Here is a 26,334-nt window from a genome sequence, read left to right as displayed (position 1 = left end):
TGGAGGACCTGGCAAGCTACTGAGAGTTTACTGCCCTCATGGGAGAGTCTGGCAAGCTCTCCGTGGCGTATTCATATGCCAAATACAGTAACAATAATGGGTCTCATTCCCCTGACCCCGAAGAGCCTTTAATGCAGCACCATTGGGAATGACAAGTAAAGAGAGGCTGCTAAAATCTCAGGGCTAGGATGAATGGAGACGATACTGGGACCACTCGAGCAAATCTTTGATCAACAGGATGACAGTATACATACTTCTCGAAAAGCCTGGCAAGCTGCCGAGAGTATGCTGCCTACATGGGCAGAGCCTGGCAAGCTACCCGTGGCATATTCCATATGCCAAAACCAGTAATGACAGGTCTCATTCCCCTGACCCTGAAAGAGCCTCCAATAGTTGGGAATGACGAGTAAGGAGAGGCTTCTAAAATCTCAGGGCTGAGAGAATAGAGATGTTACTGGTGCCACTCGAGTAAATCGACGAACAATGGTATGACAGTGATACAGTGTGATACAGTGATACTTGTTATGGTCAAACTATAGTTAAATTTTCACCCCTGCTTTTTCCTCTATGAGAATCTAAAAACCATTTGTCATTATACTTCATCCCCTTTTATTTGTTTTCTCTTGAGGCAATACCCAACAGTGCTTAGGACTTTTTCCTGACTCTCCTCTCGGTGATTATTCTTGGCATGGTTCTAGAGTACCACATGTGGTTCTGAGGAGCAAATCCAGGTCAGCATTATGCAAGGCAAGTGTCACATCCACTGGACTATCTCTCCAGTCTGCTCTTTCTAAATACAATTTTTGTTGTAGGATTCATTGAGATTATTTTCTATCATTTATAATTTGCGCAATGCTTGAAATATTTATTATTTTAAATATTATTTTATTTTTAATTTAAAAATAATAGAAACACATTTGTTGCAACTGATTTTTGTGGGTTTGAATTTTGAACGACGTATTAAGAGTTATGTATTAGATTTGGAATTTCTCTGTCAAGTAACAAGATTTTTTATAGCCTTCGTATATATTTTTAGTTTTAATAGTCCATGTTTCCAGGGTTAGCCTATAGCAGAATTATGAATTTGGTGTCTTTGTTTTTGTAACCTTCCATTATGGAGATTATTTATTTTTGGTGTATATCAAATTCCTTCCCACTTCAAGTATTCACTGCTTTTCTGCTCCTTTCCCCCATACATATACTGCTTTCAAGCCCAGATTTTATTTTAATCATTTATGTAACTTTAAAATTAACTCAATATTTCTTGGTTTCCAGAGAATTTTTGAAGAGGTAGTGTACCTAAGATACAGACTTAGTTTAACTATCACCTTTGTCACTTACTTGGTATTACTTGGTATAAGAACTACTACTTCAAGTTATACTACCTGAAGGAATATTTTGTATTTTTGAGCCTGGTTTTCTCATCTATATAAGGAAGGTAATAACACCATCAATTCAAGGTTGGCACAAACTAACACAGGAGAATTATGTTAAAGATTTTAGCTATGACTATATAATAGATTCTAGATATCATTATTCATATAATCATTTCTATCTTAACCTCATTTATAATTTTGGAATAAAAATGATCAAGGAAATTCAGAACTGTACCTCAACTTGAATATTCCACTTGTATATCATACTGAATATTCTACTCTTAGTATTTATTTAGTAAAAATATTTTATGAGACTTAACACCTCTTTATTTTTTAACTTTTTGTTTTGGTGATAATACACCTGGCTGTGCACAGGGCTTACTCCTGGCTCTGTGTTCAAGGATCACTCCTGGCCATGCTCAGGGAACCCAATGGGGTTCTGAAGCTTGAATCCAAGTTGGCTGCGTGCAGAGCAAATACCGTTACTATCTTTAAAGTTTACTATCTTTCTGGCTCCAACATCTCTTTATTTTTTTATAAGGGCCAGCCAAGAGGAGCTGGGATCACCTGGGTTGCAACCAGAGGTGGGGTTGTGCCTCATGCAGTGCTAGCGATGGAAGCAGGGCCTTTCTTACATATGAAAATGTGCACTTCTCCACTCCGAGACATCTCTTCAGTCCATCAAAGTATTTTTGATCAATTTTCTTCCCTTACAATCCACTAGAGTATCCCTTATAACGACTTTGAGGTATTATAATATGAACAGTATAAATAGTGACTACTGTGCATGGTAAAGTCTTCAAAACATTTTTGCTCCAAAAATATTGACACAACTTTAAATATTTAACATTACATAAGAGAGAATTTTGGACAAATAGGATAAAATTACTTTTGCTTTTAGATAAATTAGTGGTGGTATTTCTGGGTGTGTCCTGCATCATTAAGATATGTATTTAATCTAAGTGCAAAAAAATTCTTAGGGTGTATCTATGCATATATCAATGAATAAAAGCAGTAAATAAAGTTTTGACTATAATAGTATAAATAGAAAAATTTCTTTTGGGGATTAAAAATCATTTGTTATGATTGGTGCAACCATCACTCCACCCTTTGTTAATGTAAAAAGTAATACAGGCTGTGACTTAATTTATATGCTTTTCACTTTTAGATACAAATAGTATTAAGCAGCATGCAGAAATTAAGTCAACCTCAGACAACCAGGGAAACTGTCATTTACCACACTGTAAATCACAGAGCTACAATAAAAAAAATTAAGTAATATTTCCCTCTATAACCTTATAAACTTAAAACACATCTTCTATGCAAGCCATTTCATTTGTAAAAGACAGTAAAGGAAGAATAAAATTGTGAAGCAAAAAAATATGAAATAAAGCAAATGCTACTGGCCTGTATAAACAGAGGGCCGGGGGAAAGAGGATGAGTAGAGGTTGAAGATGGGAGCTGAACTAGACACAAATGAAAGCATTTTTTATGGTTGTCAGTATTTTTCTACTACAGATATCCAATATCTAGAGGTTTATAACTTGGTTCTAATAATTCATTTGAAAGTGGCAAAGAGGGTGGCAAAGTGGGAATAAAAATTGTGGAGATGTATTATAGAAAGATTTATAACTACTGAATTTAAAAATCACTTAGTTATTTTAGTTACAAAAGTCAGAACAAAATAAAATTCCTGTCTGCATTCAAAGCCTCCAAATATAGCAAAACCTGAGTACAGCTAAACCTCTTGCTGTTGTGTGTGAATCCTTATTAAGAGAAGAAAGTGATGCATGGCACAGAAGAAATTAATATTAGGTATTTCCTTCCGGGTCTCCTTTGTTCTATAATGTCACCTGGTGAATAAATTCCTTATTTTCCAACAAGGGATATTTAAGATGCTTGCCTCCCAGTTAAAATTTCCAAATAAGTTTTGAGCTTAGGGACATTGAAAGTCTAGAAAATGACTGCCACACCTCTATACTCTTCCTCAAGCTAGTCCTGACTTATAGGCATTGCCCTGTCTTCACTTGTCTTGCTTGTCTAACTTCAGAAATTGCATCTACTTCATGACATCAGCTAAATTACCCCATGGTGTAAATTAACCCACTCCTAAAACCTCGTTCAAGTTTTCACTAGCAGAATGAGTCAATTTTCTTATAGCAATTTCAATATCTAACTAGAACCCATGATGCTTCCTACATTTTGATAGTTTCCTCTTGCAAACACCTGTGGCTTCATGCTAAGCTTCTCTTAACCATCCATGCAGCATATGGCAGGAAGCATCGGTTTCTTAAAAATGATTGTAGTATCATTGACTTATAACATATTCATTTATTTATTTTGAAGAATTTATTAAAGGACTGGAGTGAAAGCACAACGGGTAGGGTGTTTGCCTTGCATGCTGCTGACCCAGGTTTGATTCCTCCACCTATCTCAGAGAGCCCGGCAAGGTACCCAGAGTATCCCGCCCTCACGGAGGAGCCTGGCAACTATCCGTGGCATATTCGATATGCCAAAAACAGTAACAACAAGTCTCACAATGGAGACATTACTGGTGCCCACTCAAGCAAATCGATGAACAAAGGGATGACAGTGCTACGACAGTGCAGTGATATGGGTTCTTAAAATGCTTGGCCAAGAGCGGTAGGAGTAATAACACTTCAGATTCTTCGGCAATCAGGGCGTTATACTTTAGACACATTTTAGAAAGTCTTTAGAGATCTCGCTCAGGTTCACTTCACAGGAGTTACCAAATTATTCATATACCTTTAGGTACACAGTTACAAAGTTGTTCATGTTTGGGTTTCAGTCACAGAAATTTCCAACACCCATCTCTTCAGCAGTGCACATTTTCTCTCCTGTCACTGCCCCCATTCCCCCAGCCTGCCTCTGCCTCTATGACAAACACGTTTATTCATGTTTCTCCTTCTCTGTCTCTGTCTCTCTCTCTCCCTCCCTCCCTTCTTCCCTCCCTCATTCCTTTTGGGCAATATGGTTTTTAATACAGGTACTGACCTTGTTCATCATTTTTCCTTCCCCACCTCACATTGATTGCTAATGTCCTGCCAGTGTTCCCCAGGAATCATGTCAATGCGCTTCTTTTAAATCATTGTCTTATCACCTGCTTTTTGGAAACCCCAAACTAAAATGTGCTGAGAAGCAGTCCTAGGAATTAGGACCTCGGCCCAGATTGCCAGAATTAGACCACTTGTCTAAACGGTAACAAATCCATTGGTGGTGGTAAGAGAGTAATTGTACATGCATGATCCTTTGGCCCATGGTACAATAATGATTATAAGTCTTGAACATGTGATGAATCCATGTGAGGTTATCCTGATACTCTATATCTATGAGGTGGAAAGGTAAAGAAAAGGATCGTGGGTCTGACTGGCTCTAAACTGTGATGAAAAACCCTTGGAGAAAGAAAATTGCAAGCTGAGGTCAGTCAATTATAAACTCAAGGTACACTATGAAAGTCAGAATGCATCTTTTCAGTTCTTAAGGATATTCTTATAACCCGGACTCACAGGGATTAATGTGTGGGGAATACTACCAAGATATGGTTAGAAAAAAAGTAATTATACAGGGAAAATTAGCATGGCCCCCTCACAGGATGACACACAATTTCATGAAGCATTCTGTATTTTAAAAAAAAGAAGAAAAATGGTAATTACAAGAGAGTCTGAAAACACAATTCCAACAAATCTACTATGGTGAAGGCGGGTCCTGTTAGGGAAATAGTAGAAGAAACCAGGACAGAGAGATAGCACAGCAGGTAGGACAACACCCGTGCATGCAAATAAGCTGAGTTCAATCCCGAGAATCACATATGATCCTCTGAGCAGTGCCAAGAATGATCCCTGAGCATGGAGCCAGAATAAAGCACTTATCTCTTCTGGGCCCCCCAAAACAAACACAAGCAAAGAAAACCTTTGAAAACAGTATTCTGAAGTAACAAATATGCTCTTTCTTAGCTTCATAGCTTTGAGCATAGAATTACCATTTACCAAATTACTAATTTGTAAATGGTAATTATAAATTAAAATCCTTAATAACTACCATTTTTCTTTTCTTTTTTTTAAAAAATATGGAGCTCTGTATGGCCCAAGCTGCAGAGCTTTGTTCTTACTATACCAGGACTATATGAACCAATAGGAAATGGAAAAAATAAGCATAGGAAAGTGTTTTGTGTGTTCTGAACTGGAATGTGGGTGACTAAACTCAATGGTGTGTAGAGATTTTAATAAGTCACCCCTCTGGATTCGCGCTTAACATCCTGGCAAGACAAGAATACTGGATCCACTCTTCCCACTCTTGAAACAGAGTTTTGATAGTTTTTTGAAGTTTAGAATTAGTAGCTTAGTAGAAATAGTTAATGTTGCTCTAAATAATTTGGCAGAATAGTAAGGGTGTCATCAAAAGTCTTAGTGAAGTAAGAATATTCAAACAAATGCACCTGACTGCAAAGTAAGTACAGGAGGGGTAGGTGTTTTTGTTGTATGTACCCAACCTAAATTCCATCCCCAGTAGCTCATATGGTCCCTTGAGTACTACCAGTAGTGATCTCTTAGCACAGATCCATGAGTAAGCCCTGAGCACTGCCAGGTGTGGCCCCTAGACATAAGGCAATGAATAAGCATATCCCTGGAAGCTGGAGAATCCTCTAGTACACAGTGATTTTCAAGAAATTGCAAGTTACCTAATGGTAGTTTGAGCTCCCATGTCACTAATCACTGTGTTGACATTTCTCCCTGTATTTCACCAATGACCTCTTAGAATATTCCTCATTGTAAACTGATGAAGACAGAAATTATTTTTTCTGATCCATCCGGGGCTCAATATGCTAAGATGAGCTAAAAGGAACAGCTACCTCACCAAGCCACACTGAGGTACAGCATCAAATGAAAGACATCATAATGAAGTCATTCCAGATTTTTTAAGCAGAACAACTGCTTGTAAATGTGAGTGTGTGTGGGGGTATTAATTCTCAGCTAAGACTATAGAGAAAGGGCTGGAGCGATAGCACAGCGGGGTATGGGCTTTGCCTTGCACACAGCCAACATGGGTTCGAATCCCAGCATCACATATGGTCCCCTGAGCACCACCAGGGGTAATTCCTGAGTTCAGAGCCAGGAGTAACCCCTGTGCATTGCTGGGTGTGACCAAAAAGAAAAAAAAGAAGACTATAGAGAAAGTCCCTGGAAGTGGAAAATGACTTACTTGACTGGTTGGTGAGATGTGAGAGCAGAAATAAAGAGGGTCAGGTGAAAGGGCATGTGAATGTACCTGTGGGAGTGGGCATACATGAAGTCTGTGTTACTTTGACTGATACATCAAAAGCTATCAGATGCTGTTCATTGAAAAATTCAATCTTCTATTAGGTGAACAGGAAGATTTTCCAGGGGCTATCAGCCAGTCTCTGTATTCAACTCTTTCACTGGATTTTCGGTGACTCAATGGTCTCCTGAATGTTGAGCACTATGGTGGCAGGAATAAAGTTTATGCATGTGTGGGGCTGGAGCAATAGTACAGCGGGTCGGGCATTTGCCTTGCACGCGGCCACCCGGGTTCAATTCCCAGCATCCCATATGGTCCCCCAAGCAGCGTCAGGAGTGATTCCTGAGTGCATGAGCCAGGAGTAACCCCTGTGCATTGCCGGGTGTGACCCAAAAAGGAAAAACAAAAACAAACAAACAAAAAGGTTATACATGTGTGCTGAAGCATGAAAATATCACATTGAATGTGATCCATATAATGATGCTTCCATTGGCAACAGGGGTTAATGACAAATACTCATTGAGTTTCAGTCCTTGGTACAGAGCAACTAACTGCTTGCTTGGTGAAAAGTTTGTTTTGGTGAAGTCACACCAGTCGTGCTCAGGGCTTATGCCTGGCTCTGTGTTCAGGGGTTACTCCTGGTGGGACTCAGGAGGCTATATGGGGTCACAGGGATTAAAGCTGGGTCAGCTGCATGACAGGCAAGCACCTACCCTGTTATACTATCTCTCTGGCCTACGTAAATTTTACTGGACTATATTAGATTCTCCCAGAAGAGAGCGACACAGAGTCTCTTGACCCCACGCCTGGCTGCCTTCACCGGGGCCCCTCGGAGGGGCTGAATTGAGTTTCCCTCCCGCCCCAAGCAGAGGCCCAGCAGCCAAAGACCTCCAGAATCCAGCCACAGCCATGCTCAAGGCCCCTCTCCTCATGTTCGGACGAGCCTCATGCATGAAGGAACCAGCAGAGGAACCAAGGTGTGTGAGACGCAGGGCTGAGATCTCCAAGCCTGATCGGATCTGGACTGGGCCTCTTCCGCCCAGATCCCCCATTTTCCAGTAGCTAGGCAGTCACACCCAGAAACTGCCCCCAGTGCTGTGTAATCCCATCAATGGCCAACATCCAGAGACTATAAAACCAAGCTCCTGGAAGCTTGTGGCCGCAAACATCTTATAGCCTAGTTCTCCCTCTTGGAGAACCTGGCAAGCTACTGAAAGTTTCCTGCCTGCATGGGAGAGCCTGGCAAGCTCCCAGGGTCATATTAATATGCCAAAACCAGTAACAATGATGGGTCTAATTCCTCTGACCCTGAAAGAGCCTCCATGAGGCACTGTTGGGAAGGATGAGTAAAGAGAAGCTTTTAAAATCTCAGGGTTAGTGAATTTATCAGGTGGGGTGGGGGGCTGAAGAGGTGGGGGGTGGGGGGAGGTATACTGTGATTCTTGGTGGTGGAATATGTGCACTGGTGAAGGGATGGGTGTTCGAGCATTGTATAACTGGGACTTAAACCTGAAAGCTTTGTAACTTTCCACATGGTGATTCAATAAAAGAATAAATTTTAAAAAAGAAAATAAATAAATAAAATCTCAGGGTTATACGAATGGAGATGTTACTGAGACTGCTCAAGAAAATCAATGATCAACGGGATGATGATTATGATGATGATATTAGATTCTCATAATTACTGTAACAAATTAACCACAAACATGATGGCCTAAAACAATATAAATGGGGGCCAGAAAGGTAGTACAGTGGGTAAGGTGACTGACGGTAGTTCAATCCTCGACACCCTATATAGTCCCCTAAGCACTGTTAGTTGTCATCTCTGAGCATTTACTCAGTAGTTAGCTCTGAGCATCATTGAGTGTGGCACAAAATGCCATAATTTAAACCCAGACCCAAACCAGAAATGTGTCTCTCACAGTTCTGGAGAACAGAAGTTTGGAATCATTGAGTCAAATTTAAGATGTTGGCACCATTATGCTCTCTTGGGAAAATGTCTTTCCTGTCTTAGAGTTTCTGGAGGTTGCTGACATTCCTTCATTTGTAGTCACATCATTCCAATATGCTTCGAGACTCACATGGGCTTTAACTCTGTCAAATATCCCTTTTTCTCTCTCTTATCACTTATGATTGCATTTAAAGCCTACTGTGATCATTTAGGACAAGCTCCCTAGATCAATATTCTTCATCATATCTACAAAGACTTTTTCCAAATAATATAATTGTTATAGTTTCCAATGATTGGAATAGGATCGTATCAATTTGGGGGACTTTATTTATCTGATTACAATCCCTTTCTTTTAAGGGGAGGATTTCAAGAGAAATACATTCTTATTGTGGTTGGTTCATATTTCTAGTAAGGGCTTGACTTTTATGTTTCCGGTAGTGCTTCCAATATTAACATCCAAAGTTTCAAAGAGTACCTGATTTATCTGAATCAAATGTCACACAGTATAGCCTCAGATCTATGGTGAAAAGATCATCTGGTGAAATTGAGAGGTATATGATCTATGTGGGTCTATGTGATCCCACGGTTCTACAACAAACCTCAATACCTGATATATTTTCGTGTTGAAATGGCTAAAGGGCCACTGGGGGATAGTATTGATAAGCTTGAGACAGTTCAAACAAAAGAAATAATGTGAAACAACATATATTATATACGGTTTTGTATTTCCTGTAAGCAGAATATGCAGATTTGGTAGCAAAATATGGCTTAACTTTCTCATTATTGCTTCTATGGACCCACTTCCAATTCCTCCAAATTTAAGTTGGATTGAACTAGAAATCCTCTCTGGAAAGTGATGGACTTACCAGGGGGCAAAGAAAAGGGACACAAAAACTAGGACTAAAATTATTGACTGGCCACTTCAAATTCATCCTGGCAATGGATAATCAGGTATAGAGGGTTAACTATATGCCCATGAGAGATTAATACTGATAAACATGAGCAATTGGGGTTGTTGCATCATAATGGAAAAAGGATATGCAGGAATTTGGGGGACTCGCTGGTTAGTTGTTGATGGAACTATACCTAGCATTAGCTTTGAACAAGTAATTGCCTCAACAATGGTCTGAACCAAGCAACCATGACCTCAGATTTCTCCATGGCCAAGAACCTAGACCAACACAAGTGTGATGAGAGTCAGGAATAGTTTATAGATGAGATAAATGATAAATAGTGTTTCTGGTTTTAAGTTCAACTCTAGCAGCTTTATGACCCTACTGAAAACTTCTATTTTTAATTTTTAAAAAGAAATGACCGACCAGAATCTTGTACAAGCAATGCCAGGGGCAGAATAAGCTTAATGTGAGCACAAGTGGATTTGAGAGGTATAAGGGTGGTGTTGAAATGCTATGTTGCTCATCAAAGATATGAAAATAATATTCTGTGGTTAAAAACATAAAGGAATACCAAATGGCCTGGTAGTATAATAGATACTCAGTACATTTTTGCTACATAAATAAATGATGTGTATGCATTTTATGTGGACAAATTCTATGGCAAGCAGCATTATAAAATAACTCCCCTTCTCTTTGCCCTCTCTTTTCATTATATGCCCATGATCATGCTTACTTATTTGGCAAAAGGAGTTTCATATATATGATCAAGTTTATTAATGACTGGGCTTTAGGTAGATTATCTGGGTGGGTTTAATCTAATCATGTTGGGTTTATAAAAGCAGAGTTTTTTCTGGTTGATAGTAAAAATGAAATCAGAGAGATTCATATTGAGGGAAGTTCCCTGTTGTTGAATAGGAGATGGAGGTAGCCATAGGGCAAGGACCTGCAAGTGACCTTTGGTGCCTGAGTGCAATATCTGGGCCAATAGCCAGCAAGAAAAATGGGGACTTCAGTCCTGTAACCTCAATGAATTGTACAGCATTCTGCCAATGAGACAAATGATTTTGGAAGTAGATTCTTACTCAAGAGCTTCCAGTAAAGAGCTCAGCTTAGATTTTGGCTTTCTAATACCTCAACAGAAATGTTTACCTGGAATCCTGATATTCAGAACTGTTAGGTAATAAATTTCTGTTGTTTTAAGTTACTGAAAGGAATTTTTGATGTAGGAATACAAAACTAACCCAACTTTTGAGCCTGTAAGTCTAGACCAGTTTTAAGATTGGATTGAAAGTCTTAAATATACCAGTGCAAGTGCTTCTTGCGGACATGTGGACATGTCGCAGGTTGCTTTCTAAGATCCAGTGTGTATAATACAGCCTTTATCATAGGGACTTTGTTTTTGAGAAATTCCAGGAACTTCGTTTTTGAGAAATTCCTAAGTAACCTCACAATCTTTTCAGTAAAGATAGCTCAATACCTGAGATTTCACCCAATTCCATGTGGCTTTTGTAACTTACTGTATTATTGGCAAATTCCACTCTTCTGTTACTTTCAACATGATTGTTACCTACTGTATTATTTACTGAAAAACATGTTTCCTTACGTTTCCTTTCCTTTTTAAACTTAAATAAAGGTATCATGCAAGTTAAGGATCTATCATACCATAAAAGGTAAATTAATATCATTGACCATAAATAGAGAGTAACTGTAAAAATAAATACAATGAAAATAAACTTTTAAATTTCAGCTAGATACTGCTGGCTGCTGAAGGCTCTGAACATAAGGCCTGCTCATTCTTTGTTTAAAAAAGGAGATTAGCAAATGTTAGAGAGGTGTTAAGTCAAAATAGCTCAAATAGCTCAAATTGAGAATTTCTTCTTGACATAATTAGAGGGATTGAAAGAGTTTTAAAATGGAAATAGCATTTTTCTTATGTGATAGTTATATTATTCAATGTCTCTTCCAATGCAATTTAAATTATTTTAAATACCACCCCAAATTGTCTTGGATACCTCATGGTAAGAGTTCCACAATTCCCAAAGTGGTCTTATTGTGATTAAAATTTAGCTTTCTGTCAAAGGAACTGTGTAATCATGGACACATCTGAGTAAAGATTCAAAACAAATCATCATTGCTGTTATTATCAATTCCATTATATTACCATTATCACCATCACATTCATCTTCCTCTATATTTTTGTATCTAGTCAATTTATAGGACACTAGCAGTGGTTTCATTTACAACTATCGCTTTTACTTATTTACCTTTCAAACTTTTGTTCTAGATGATCATTGATTCGCTCTTCATCAATACTATAGCCTAATATCCTCTTCATTAGCATGAGTTATCCTTCTAAAACTCATGTTTGATCATTTCCATCCCCTGAGTAACTTAATACTGGAGTGTTATATTGAGAATATCTTAATAATCTTAATGTTTGGTAAGGTGGATTCATTTGCATCACCTCTGTTTTACCCTCCCTTAGGCCATTTTCCATCGTGCATTAGTATACTTTTGTTTAAAGGCAGTCTCAGTCAACCAGAACAGAAGCTTAGGGAGTATGAGGATCTGCTTTTTTATGTGGTCAGTTTATGTGAGCATCTAGGGCAGTGCCTGCCATGTATGTCCTAGATGTGTTTTCATATTGTCCTAGATGTGAAAATTAGTGTTTTCAGTGACTTTGGAAGTTACCATATTTAACCTCCATAGCCTTGGTTTCATACTCTACAAGATGCAGATGATAATACCCATGTAACTGGATAGTGTGTGAATCAAACACAATAACTCATATAAAGTTTCTGATCTATGAACAGAAGTTGTTATCAGTACATTTTCTTGTTGTCAGAATAAGGTTAATCTTAGACCAGTATTCAGAGACTTCTGGATTTATGTCATCTAATTTTCTTTTCATTTCTCAACTCGCTCTTTCACATTAATCTATCAGATCTTATAATATGTGTTTATTGAGTGTTTGCCTTAGGTATGGTATATACAAAATAAAAAGACCCAGTTCCTACACTCATGGAAGTGTAAACCTCAGAAAAGGAAAATGTGATGATAACCGCAATTAAGATAATCCATGTTATTATTAATAAATAATGAATAATTAATGTTTATTTAAATAACAACATATTAGTACAAACATTAGAGAAGTAGTGCCCTGAGCCACCTGGTTAATATGCATTGAGGGTGGGTAAAGCAGGAGGAGAGGAACAAAATTAATAAGTCATGGGTTATTATTATACAATTTTCTTGTCTAGGTTCTTTAGGCTTTTCCCTTTCTCTGGGGTGCATTCTACTCTGCGTACATGTCACAGTTTACATGGGATTTCCCAAAGAGTCCCTGTTAGAATTTATTTGTCTATTTATTATTTTTGAGTCATACCTAGCACTGCTCTAAGCTTCCATCTGGCTCTGAGTTCAGGTATCATTCCTGGCAGTGCTTGGGGAACATATGGGGTTTGGGGGATAAAACCTGGGCCAGCTCTGTACAAGACAAGCTCCCTACTATCTCTCCAACATGTTCTATAAGAATTTATCTTATCCTTTTCTTTACCCTTCTATCCTTCAGCACATATCTCTTTAATGCACTCCTACTAGATTCCAGGCTATTCTATTTAATTTTACTTCTTTTCTATCAATTTCATAAAATTATGTGATTATGGTGGGTTCTGTGATTTTGGTTTTGAGGTTGTGTTGGGCCTGTGCATCTCTATAGATTTTGTGATTATTTTGTAAATTATTTTTGCTAAAGGTAGAGCTACTACTTTTTCTTGGGGTCTATAGATCTCAAATCCATCCCTTTGTTTTATGAAAAACTATCATTATTTTTTGCCTAAGAGTATTTGTGCTCTCATAAAACCTTAATTTTATAAAAGTAACCACATATAACTCCTTCTTCACTATGTTAGAAACATAATTTACAACACTGAAGAAGTCAATAGGTACAACCAAATGCAAACTCTAAACTGGTAATTGAGCTTAAATGAAAATGAATAAGGGAAGGAGAATAAATGTGGGGAAATATAGAAGTGTTTGAAAAATGGCTATGGCAAAATTACCAGCTGTTATTTATAGTATGTGCCAAGTATAAATATGTCCTTGCAAAACTTGAAGAGATGAGTCGTCAGTTATTTCAAGACAAATTTCTGACTTGCTTTATTTTATTTAAGAATATTTTTATGAAGCCAGTATTAAAAATTCTTTTTGTATAGACACAAATACACTGAAGGGCATTCTGATATTATGAGTATGCATCACCTAAAGTATCTAAACTTGTGTCACCAAACCTTTTTTAGTCTAAGTCTTTCCTCCAGTAGTCTAGAAATAACTCTTTTTGAGTTTGAAATTATCAGAGCATCTCATAGATCAATATGAATTTAACAGGCTAATTACAGAAAACTATTCACCTGAAGCTTTATAAATGTTGGATCAAAGCAAAGAGTAAAACTCTAAATACACAGATTTCAGCCCCTCTACATAATTTTTATGTGATTGCATCACAAAAATATAATATAGGAATCACAAGGGCATGTACTCCTAACAAAAACAATAATGACCTACTCCCTTTATGCGTTCACCAATTTCTGTTATGTTAAGGGGATAGTATAAGGCAGAAGGATAAGAACAAAAATACTTCCTTTCAAGGAGCTTATGGAAAAATATAGAAGCTACTAAAGACCATTAAAAAGTAAATAAATCAATACCTGACAATGTAAGTGATATTCAAGAAGTGGATATCCATTCTCCATGTCTTTACAGGTGCTTTATGGTGGTGAGTATGTGTTTAAGTGTGTGGTAGTTGGACAGTTTCAATAAGTAGAGTAAGTTGAGTCCTAAATCATAAATATGTGGGCCACTTGAAGTAATAAAGGGAGGATAAGTCAAGAGTAGCAGTGAGTCTACCTTAAAGACCCAGGCCCTACAAAAATGGGATAAGAATGCTATTCTGGTCTCCCGAACAGGAATCAAAAGAGCTATGCTTGGAATATCACGTTTCACTCAAGTGAGAGAAGGAATCCAGAGTTCTGACCTCTGTCGATGATCGAGAATCAAGGATGCTGTCTTGTCTGCCAAGGTGTCGAAAATCAGATGGGGTGGGCACATAATGCGATTTGGAGACAACCACTGGACTAGAGCTGTTACTGACCAGATTCCACGGAATGTCAAAAAAACACCTACGAGATGGTCAGACTTCTTTGTCAAGACCCTGGACGAACAGTTTGAGGCTCTTCATGTTTCTGGAGCGAGCAGATGCCATTGGGCTATGCTAGCATGCGACAGGAACAAATGGAGACATTACTGGTGCCCGCTTGAGCAAATCTATGAGCAAAGGGATAACAAATGATACAAGCAGTGAGTATATAATTCACTTACATTTTGTTGGATATAGTATTGAGCACTAGAGGCATCGAGACAAAAGGATACAACCTTCTGATTGAAGGTATGCAGAGCATTGGTAAACTTGGGGATAGACAAATATATGAGCAAATCATTGACAATATGCCAATAATAGCATTGCTACCTTGGCTGTGTCTAATAGTGATTCGGAAGATAGGGACCTTCACTGATAGAATGAACCCTGAGAAGAGCAAGTTGGTATCTCTAGGAAACCACTGAAAGGGAAGCTGAGATTGAAAAAGCAGTCAATAAAAGATATGTTAGGGAGTTGCTGGAGAGATTGTAGAGTGGGTAGGGTGCTTGCCTTGCACGCAGATGACCCAGAATCAATCGCCAACACCCCATATGGTCCCCCAAGCACTGCCAGAAATGATCCCTGAGTGCAGAGCGAGGAGTATCCCCTGAGCATTGCCAGATGTGGCCCCAGAACAAAACAAAACAAACAAAAATGCTCTGTTTTGGAATTAAGCCCACTGCACCTAACTAGGGCTTAACCATACTGGAGAATTCTATGCATCTATGTAGGTTCGACCTAGTTATATGCCCAATCCAGGGGTATGGATAGGTCAATCCATACAAAGGTTTGAGAAGTGGAGATATTTGTACACTAATTTGTATTAGTTTATCAGTAATTTTTACCAGTTAGAATATTGTAGGATTATGCCAATTTTCAGTGCAGAAGCATTACTGTTACTACTACTGTAGAAGATACGTAAAGAGCTAAAGCAAGCTTCTAGGGAGAGAGAATTTAGGACTGGGTACACCTCAATGGAAAGGTGCCAGGGGAAGTGGACCATTTGTGATGTGCTCCTGCATACCACACTGGCTTTTCTTGTAGTCAAGATAGTGTCTTCCATAGCTACAGCTCTTTTCCAAGTTCATTGCCTTCTCCCTACAGGATAAAATTTGTTTCCTGTAGGCTTTATTAATATTAAAAATGTTCAGTCGTGGTCATACCAATCCGTTAATTCATTTGTTATAGGGGGAGAGCTCCGAACAACCATGGAAGGGCACTGGGGCAATCCCAATGTCAGAAAGTTCAGCACTCAGAACCAACAGGGCTGGGTGCCACCAGGACAATTCCCCCCCCACCCAGACTCCATGCAGTGCCAGAGACAATACATGGGGTCTCTAATGCCAAGCATGCACTGCAAGCCTTTAAACTCTCTTCCTGACCCCAAATCACCCATTCTTTGAGAGAGTGAGTTGTTGGGTGACACCCAGCTGTGCTCTGGCCCTACACCTTGCTCTGTGCTAAGGGATCACTCCTTGCAGTATTCAGAAGACTATACATGGCGTCAGGGATGGAATTGGGTCTGCCTCGCAAAAGGTACCTTAATTTCTACACTATCACTCTGGCTAATTCACTCATTTCTTTAGAAACCATGGGCTCCCCCAAATCTTGAACAGATAATGATTCAGGAAAACTTAGATCCCAATTTTCCTGATCACAGCCCCAAACACTATTACTCTAGACACATCCAATCATATTCCCAATCCTTTGAAGGAATCAAACACAGATTTTTTTAACAGTCTAATAGATAACAACATTGATATGCTTAAAAAAATCAGACTCACAAAGTTTTATGTCTAGTGTGTAGCATCCACAGCCTACTAAAAAGGGGATTTCTTAAACAAACTTTAAATTCTATTTAAAAGTATACTGAATCTCATTTGATGCAATAAACATTAATCAGATTTTAGTGAAAAAACAAATCTTCTTAAAATGCACCAAGCAAGCATATTATTTAAAGAAGCCACTGGTGAAATAATTTTCTGGAATTTTTTAATAGTTATCTAATTTATGTTTGTGAGGGACTTTTAATGTTATTATTCTTGTGAGTTTGGTATTTGTTTATTTATTTATGGATATTAGTTTTTCTTAAAGCAAAGCCCAGATACTTTAAAACATAATAATGTTGATACATCATACTTAGAATTTTTACATTGATTATTAAGCCTAAACAGAAAGATAAAATATATCTCATCTTTTGTAAGTACAATAATTATGTTAACCTTACATTTTATTCTTCTATTCTTTGTGTACTGTTATTAAATATTAAATTGCATTGTAAACACAATCTTTGGTTACATTTCTGTTCTTCATTTCTTTAGAAGTTTATGATTCCCTGACCACTAGATATTCTATAACTATCTTTATATTCTATAACTATCTTTATATTCATTATTGAAAATATGGTAGCCAGAATACCGTATGGCCTTGTTGCATCTTTTTGCATTTTCACAAGTCTGCCCATCTGAGATACAAGAAGTTATGAAACAGGACGTCTGAGGGTTAGTGTCTGTCAGCAATTTACATACCAGTGTGCTGAATGAGTTAATAAAGACTCATTCCTCCTCATCGTGATAAGTCAAATGGGAGGAGAACTTTGATTGAAGAGTTGAATGACTTTGGAATATGTAAGAGCTTAGAACAGACCTGGGTAGAATGTTAAATGGAGGTGATGAATTACAATTACAGAGCTGCAAGATATTGTGTCCCTTTAAGCTGGAGACAAAGGAGGCTAATAATAGTAAGATCTATATTTGTGGAATGCTTACACCGTGACTGATAGGTTTCTAGGAGCTATTTTTTTAAGGAGGTTAGGTTTTTGAGCTACACCTGGCAGTACTCAGGGCTTATTCCTAGTACTATGTTCAGGGATCACTCCTGGCAGTGCTAAGGGAACATACATAGTGCCAGGGTCAAATTAGGGCCCTCCATTTGCAAGCAAATTGTCCTACGTCTTCAACCCATGTTTCTAACTATTTTATTGGAATTACGTCATTTACTCCTCCACACAACCTCTGAGGTGGATACAGATACTGTTAGTCTTATTTTATGAATGTTGAGAGTATTCTGACCTAATCAAAGTCCCTCTGCTTATAATTAACTTTAAGCTATGAAAGTTAGTTATTTTGACAGTATTAATTTAAAAAGGGGTGGTGAAGGTAACAGAACATCTCCTTACGATCAGGAACCATAAAAGCAAGTTTGATATTCACACACCAATATTCACTGAAATATTATTAACAATAGTTAGAAAGTGAAAATTACCTTAATATCCATGAATATATGAAATGTTGTATGTTTTTGTGTGTATATATACATATATTCAATGGAATATTATTCAGTGATAAAATAGACCAGGACTCTGATGCATAAACCGTGAAGTGTTATCAAATTGAAAAAAGCCAGAAACAGAAAGAAAAATTGTGAATGATTATATCTAAGTGAGGTACCTAGAATAGTCAAGTTGATAAAGAGAGAACTATTCTCATACCAGGGATTCAGGTAGGAGAGATGAAGAGTTATTAATGGATTCAGGGTTTCTGTGTGTGATGGTGAAAAGGTTCTGGAAACAGTGGTATAGTTATGAGGCAAAATGATGCTCAGAACTGATCCCATAATTCATCAAGAAACCTACGCTGTAAATTTCGTAGAGAACTCAGTTCAAGATGAAACAAAACTCATCATACGCATTCTTAGGGGCAAACTCATAGTGTTTAATTTTTTTTACATTTTTATTTATTGTGGTACTGGCGATTGAACCCAGGGCCTCACACATGCAAGCCAAGAACTCCTCTGCTGTGCTACATCCGTAGGTTTTTTTTTCCATTTTTTTTGAGGGGGGGTGTGAGGTGACTCCTAGCAGTGCTCAGGGCTTACTTCTGCCTCTATATTCAAGAATCACTTGTAACAGTGTTCAGGGGAGGCTATGCAGTACCAGTGATTGAACTGTGGCTGGCCACATGCTAGGTAAGTGCAGTGACCCCAGAATTATCTCGCTGGCCCTGGTTGCTAATATATTTTGATATCTCTTATCACTTGTGAATGCTAGGAGTTCTTCCCAGCATGAAGAGTTCCTTTTGCCTTTGCTGTAACTGCTTCAGCCTCAAGGCAAGGAAAGAAAGTCTGTGTAAATGGTTTAAATCCCTGACAGCTTCATTCCTTCCTGCTCAGACAGGAAAGTGAAGTGGGAGTTTTCAAACCCTAACGGTTCTTTCTGTCTCTTAGACGGATCCTGTAGGACCAGACCACAAGTGATGGGTCCTACCATCACGGCTGCACCCACCCTGAGCTGGAGGTGATGGAAACCCAGCATCCGCACCCCTAGCTCCTGTGATGGAACAGTCTAGACTGCTCCTGCCTGGGTGTTTATGTTCCATGGTCTTGGATAAATATACCAGCTTTCAAAGTCCAGCTCAGCCTCATAATTCTTCCTGTGGCCATAACAAGAATCCAATAGCAGGGTAATTATCCTGTTAATAATTAGATCCTGCTATCCCATTGATGCAAGAATGGGGAGGACATTTTTAGTCCCTCCACATACCCCTCATGGATATTAAAATGAATTATTTGTATGCAGATTTTTTCCAAAGAACAAAATCCCCAAAATATAGAGGCGTCATCATACTTGGCAGTTGGGGAAATATTTTTAATGACTCGTCTTTATTATAAAAGACAAGACATAGAAAGTGAAGCTTTGATATCCAATTTTTTAAAAAAAATCCTTAATTGGATATTTTATAAATTGAATCACAGTGAGAAACACAGTTACAAAGTTGTTCTGATTGGGTTTCACTCCTATAATGTTCCAACACCCGTTTCTTCACCAGTGTAATTTCCCACCACCATTGTCCCCAGTTTCCCTCCACCCCACCCTTCTGCCTGCCTCTGTGGCAGACTCTCTCTCTCTCTCTCTCTCTCTCTCTCTCTCTCTCTCTCTCTCTCTCTCTCCCCCCCCTTGCTCCCACTTTGGGCATTATGATTTGCAATACAGCTACTGAAATGGTATCAGGTATATCACTTTACCTACTTTCAACACTCATTGATATTTGATCTTATAAGTATCTCAACATATTTTGTTGTTGTACAAAATATGTGAGAACTTTGTAATTCTACGCAAGGCAATATGATATTAAAACATAATGTCGAGGAGAAACTTTAAGTTATATTAAAAATACAGTTTGTAGGATTGTATCATCTCATGTCAATGTTCAAATGCTTACTTTGAGCCAATAAAAAGAACACTAGTGATTAAACAGATTTTATGTCTTTGATCAAAACAAATTATATGAAATTTAAATCAACCTGCTTGTAAGTGTCACTGTCTTCCCATTGCTCATCGATTTGCTCGAGTGGGCATCAGTGACGTCTCCATTGTGAGACTTCTTGTTGCTGTTTTTGGCATACTGAATATGCCATGGTTAGCTTGCTAGCTTGCCAGGCTCTGCCGTGTGGGCGAGATACTCTCAGTAGCTTGCCGGACAGAGCAATTGAACCCTGGTCAGCCACGTGCAAGGCAAATGCCCTACCCGCTGTGCTATCTCTCCAGCCTGTTTGTAAGTATGAGAAGAAATATAGAAAAAGAGAGGGGGGGCAAAGAGAAGTAGAAGGCATGAAGGAAGGAAGGGAGGATGGAAAATGAAGCAGGAGTTTGGCTAAAAGAAAAACAGTGTGGAGTTACTGAGTTTCTGTCCCCAACATCTCTGGACACTTCCTGACAAGCACAGGCATATTTGCTGCCAGGAAGAAAATTGACCTTCTGGGAACCACCCGGGATTAAAATCCAATCAGGAACCACAGGACTAACTCCATTTGCATAGTTTTGCACAAATCCCAGCTTGTAATATCCAGCCTCAAAAACACAGTGAGGGGTGGGGGGAAGGTGCTGGAGAGACAGTACAGCGGGTAGGTCACTTGCCTTGCAAGTGGTGGCAGACTCAGGTACAATTCCCAGCATTCCATATGATCCCCTGAACATCGGCAGAAGTAATTCCTAAATGCAGAGACAGGCGTTAGTTACCTCTGAGCATCTCAGGTTTTTACAAAAAAAACAAAAACAAAAAAAAAAAAAAACACCGTGGACCATAGTGTAAACTAGCCAGCCCTGCTGTGTGTACAACCCTCCCTTCCTATCAGGAGCAATAGAAAAATTGGAGCAACAGGTTTCTTGCATCTGTCTTCCGGGCTACAGCTGTAAAACTTTAAATGAGCACCTCTTCATCCCCGCTCAGTCAGGCTTCGTTTAACAAGTAAGACACTACTTTTTTTTTAACATTGCATAATAATATTGTATAAGTTGCAGGTGTGCATCAGTGGCAACGTGGTATATACACCCTAAATTCTTAAACTGTGGGTCACCACCCCACATGGGATTACTTAACTGAATGTGCACATCACAAGCATTTTGGTAATGGTAAAAGGTTTCTCAACACCAAGGACCAAACATTATGTCAATATTCAACATGTAATGAATCTGAGGTATTATTGACAGAACTCACCCATATTGCATTTCCTGGGCAAAAAGGGGTCACAAATGGAAAAAGTTTAGGAAGGCCCTGTATATAGCACATTAAGGCATTGTTATCGATGCTGATGCATTGCCTTCTTTTCAGCAGTTCAGGGTTCTTACTTACCACCCTTGGACTTAAGGGAAACATTTTAACTAATAATATTGGCATTCCATTCCCCTGTATGATTTTTCTCTTTTATGTTGGCAGGGGAAAATATATTGCTAGCAGGGGGGTTTATTCTGCCCCATTTCCTCTAGAATCCTTTGCTTAACTGTGATCATTCCTCTCCAGTCTCTTCTAAGCACTGACATTGTCAGCTTCTACTTTATAAAGATGTTCTTCTCTGACGTTTGGCTTTGTAAATGTTGTTTAGTATTTTTCTTATGTGTATGTGGTCTGATTCCCCAACTAGGCTATTAGGTCCTTGAGGGAATGATTCTCTTATTTTGCATTCCATACAGGTCTACAGGCAGTCCGTTCTCAGTAAGTGCTGCTATATTAAACTCACAGGTTTCAAAATGCATATAGAAAGCAGACATTCATAGGTACCTTTGTTTTTTTTTCCCCAAGGAAAGACTGGGGCAACCAAATTTCCATGCAGGATTTACAGGTGTTTCCCACCCTCCCATCTAAGATCCTAAGATTTCACTAAAGCAATTAGAGGAACACATGCGTTTACACGTGGCCTTGATCATTGTTTTAATTGGTTATAGGACAGCTCATGGGCATTCTTTGTGCCTTTGGGGCTGAGCGCAGGGAAAAAGGCCCAGAAAATTTTGCATGCTGTTTGGGGGATAGCGTAAAAGGGAAATAAAGATAAAGTTATGGTGTCATGATATTCATTCTGGGAAAACTACTTTTTATCAATCTGGTAAAACAAAAATAGAATAAAGGATGTATGAATGAATGCAATACTATGGGTATTTGAAAACCGTTATTTGTAGGGACCAGCGGGTTAGTACAGTGGGCAGGGAACTTACCTTGCAGAAAGCCACCCAAAGTTCCATCCCTGGCACCCCATATGGTCCTCTGAGCACCCCCAAGAGCGATTCTTCTTTTTTTTTTGCTTTTCAGGTCACACCCGGCGATGCATAGGGGTTACTCCTGGCTGTACACTCAGGACTTACTCCTGGCAGGGCTCAGGGGACCATATGGGGTGCTGGGAATCGAACCCAGGTTGGCTGCGTGCAAGGCAATCGCCCTACCCGCTGTGCTATCGCTCTAGCCCAAGAGCGATTCTTGAGGACAAATCCAGGGCCAGGAATAAGCCTTAAGCACCACTGGGTGTGACCCAAAAACCCACCTATGACCTGTAGGCAAAATTCAGAATTTTAAAATAAACTTTTCATGAATGGTTATTTACATATGATTAATTGCTGCTTTGGAGTCCTCCTACTAAATTGAACAGTTGTGGAAGAGATTGTCTAGTCTACAAAGCCCTAGGGGCTTACTGGGAGTCAATATTCTGGGAAAAGTTGGCTGATTCATGGAATGTTACAGGTATGAACTTTAAAAAGTCCCACCTTAAATTATTACTTATCAGTTTTACATTTTCATTGAAGTAACACTGATTTATAACTTTATAAAAAGTATATAATGCAAATATTATAGTTAGAGCCTTATAAGTCAACATCTGTAATATTCTCTACTTTGTTACCGTAAGTTTGGCTTCCACTCATTACCATACAAATGACCCGTTTCACCAATAGAACCATCCCCCCGCCCCTCAGGTAGTCATTAATTTGTTCATCTAGTCTAAGAGTTTGCTTTGTTTTGGTTATTCGTTTCCTTACCATAAGTAGTTAAATCACATGACTTTGCCATATAATTTATTTTACTAACCATTCAATACCCACTAAGTCATCCATGTTTTGGATAATGGCAGGATTCTATCATTATTTCTAGTTGAATTGTATTATAGTGTGAATACATACCATATCTTCTTTACCCATTTATCTTTCCATGGGCAATTAGATTGTTTCTAACATTTGGCTCTTGTGAATAGTGCTGTAATGAGCACAAAGGTGTGTGTGTATATATATTTATACATATATGTATGTATTTTTAATAACTTTTTGCATTTTTCTGTAAATACTCAGAAGTGGGATAATGGATTTTCTATTCTTAATTTTCAGAGTACTTGCCATATTTCTTTTCATAGTGATTGCACCAATTTACTTTCCCAGCAACAGAGATTCCCATCTCTTAAAATTTTTCCCAATACTCTTGCATTCTGTCTTTTGGATAATAGTCATTCTAATAGCTGTGAGATAAAAATCTCATATTTTGATTTGGATTTCCCTAATAGTAAGAGGAGATGAACAACTTTTATAAGAAAAATCAGTAATTATTATGGGCTATGGGAAAGATAAGCAGATGAAGCAGGATAACTGTTAGGGGTTATAGAAAAAATAAATAAATAGAACAGAATTTTAGGGCAATGAAGATATTTTGTATGATAAAGTCAAGAATAGGTAAATGGGATTACACATTTGATAATCGCCATGTAAACCACAAAAATAGAATATTTTTATAAAATATGGACCTTAGTCAATAATAGTATATAAAGTTGATTTATCAGCTGGGAAAGTGTTCCACTCTAATTAAAAAAAGAGAGGGGAAATGCAGGAGAAAGGAGATGTGTATCAACTTTATATTTTCTAATACATTTTTAAACTGAAAAGTTATCTAAAATAATTCATTTTTAAAACAAAATATAAAGGATAGAAAACAAAGAGTTCTATACATATTACAAAATTAGACATTAGTATTCCTTTGAAACTCAAACCATTAAGTTTTGAATATTGCTTAAAAGGTAAAATATACACTCGGTGATCACACATCTGCGATATACAGAGAAACAAACCCTTGATGTGTCAAGTGAGTGCTGAACCTGAACACAGTGGGAAAGAAATTCTCATTCACTATTGGTTGGACCGTTGTTGATTTCAGTATCTTTGTAAACCATAATGGAGACTTCTTAAACAATTTAAATAGAACTCCCATATGAATCAGCTACTCATTTCTTTGGCATCTACCCCAAGAATATAAAAACACACATTCAGAAGAATATATGTTCACCTATGTTGATTGTAGCACTACCTACAATAGTCAAGAGCTGGATACCACTGCTCAGCAACAGATAAGGGAAAAAAATGATGCTTTGTAAATACAGGGGGATACTATTCAGTTATAAGGATACAGTCCTAAGTTCTGGTGAAACTTGGATGGAGCTTCAGGATATCATGTTAAGCAAAATAAGTCAGAGAGGAACAAATGTCAGACAACCTGTCTCAAATACACACACACACATATATATATATATATATATATATATATGTGTGTGTGTGTGTGTGTATATATCTATATATATATTTAAGGTGGGGGAAGATGTTGATGTGGGGAGAAAGGGACCCTTCTTCACTGCTGGTGGGAATGCCATCTGGCTCAGCCATTTTGGAAAACTGTATCGAAAAATTGAGCTCCCATTTGACCCAGCAATACCACTTCTTCTGGGAATATATCCCGGAGAGGCAAAAAAGTATAGTCTAAATGGCACTTGTATGTTCATTGCAGCACAGTTTACAATAGTCAGAATCTGGAAAAACCTCGAGTGCCTGAGAACAGATGACAGGTTAAAAAAACTTTGGTACATCTACACAGTGGAATACTATGCAGCTCTTAGAAAACATGAAGTCATGAAATTTGCATGAAAGTTGACCAACATGGAAAGTATCATGCTAAGTGAAATGAGTCAGAAAAAGAGGGACAGACATAGAAAGATTGAACTCATCTGTGGAATATAAAGTAACAGAATGTGAGACTAACACCCAAGAATAGTTGAGATAAGTACCAGGAGGTTTGCTTCACAGCTTGGAAGCTGGCCTCACATGCTGGGGGAAAGGACAGCCCAAATAGAGAAGGGAACACCAAGTAAAGGGGGTCTGGAGGATCCACTTGGGATGGGAGATGCGGGCTGAAAGTAGACTATAGACCCAACACGATGGCCACTCAATACCTCAATTGCAAACCACAACACCCAGAAGGAGAGAGAGATCAAAAGGGAATGCCCTGCCACAAAGGTGGGGGTGGTGGAGGGGGTGGGGGGAGGGATACTGTGATCACTGGTGGTGGAGAATGGGCACTGGTGGAAGGATGGGTCCTCGGTCATTGTATAACTGAAATGCAAGCACAAAAATTTGTAAGTCTTCAACTGTACCACATGGTGTTTCACTTATAATTTTTTAAAAAATATAATAAGGTGCTTGTCTTTCATGTTGCCTGCCTGATTTGATCTCTCTGCTTACCACACACCACATACGGTGCCCTAAGTACTACCAGGAGTGACCCATGAGCTCAAAGACATAAGTAATCCAGGCACAGCTAGGTGTGACCCCAAGTTCCCTCCCCCTACAAGAAATATAAACAAAGGGAATGAACAGTAGCATATAAAGACAAACATTGAACCTGAGGGTATCAAGATAGGGCAGGTGACAATGTGTGGTAGGGATGAATTGGGCAGTTTAGATGTGGCCACATGAACAGTGCTGGAGGGTTTTTGACACATTGGCTACATGGACATGCATAACTTTGTACATCAGAATCATAATCACGATCACGAAATCCTGAAATCCCATTGATCATGGATTTCTCGAGCGGGCTCAGTAACCTCTCCATTCGTCCTAACCCTGAGATTTTAGAAGCCTCTCTCCACTCGGCCTTCCCAAGGATGCCGCATTGGAGGATCTTTCAAGGTTAGGGGAATGAGATCCACCTGTTACTGGCTTTAGCATATGAATACACCATGGGAAGCTTGTGAGGCTGTCCCATGTGGGCAGGAAACTCTCAGTAGCTTGCTAGTTTCTCCCAGAGGGAGAAGTAGGTTATAAGATATCGCTTCTGGGAGCTTGCTTTTAAGTCTCGGGATGTTGGCCGTTGATGGGATTACACACACCTGGGTTCCTCCACCGGTATCTACATGCACGAGGCTTGTTTGAACACGTGGAGAGGGTCCATGAGCATGGCTGTGGCTAGGTTCTGGTGGTCTTCGGCTGCTGGGAACTCTGCTTGAGACAGGGAGGGAAGCTTGAGCCCATCCCCTCCGAGGGGCCCCGGGGAAGACAGCCAGGCGTGC

The 26,334-nt window shown here is 38.7% G+C and overlaps 1 non-coding gene across 1 annotated transcript; it reads left to right on the top strand.

The window, feature by feature from the left end:
• The first annotated feature begins 4,922 nt into the window (after positions 1-4,922).
• LOC129400525 (U6 spliceosomal RNA) lies at positions 4,923-5,024 on the top strand. Its single transcript, XR_008627752.1, has one exon. It is a non-coding gene; the product is annotated as a U6 spliceosomal RNA (small nuclear RNA).
• The last annotated feature ends 21,310 nt before the right edge of the window (positions 5,025-26,334 follow it).

This window comes from Sorex araneus, chromosome X (assembly GCF_027595985.1).
Source record: "Sorex araneus isolate mSorAra2 chromosome X, mSorAra2.pri, whole genome shotgun sequence".
Taxonomy (NCBI): Eukaryota; Metazoa; Chordata; class Mammalia; order Eulipotyphla; family Soricidae; genus Sorex; species Sorex araneus.
The sequence above is the reverse complement of the archived record's forward strand: the minus strand, read 5'-3'. Positions and strand labels throughout refer to the sequence as shown.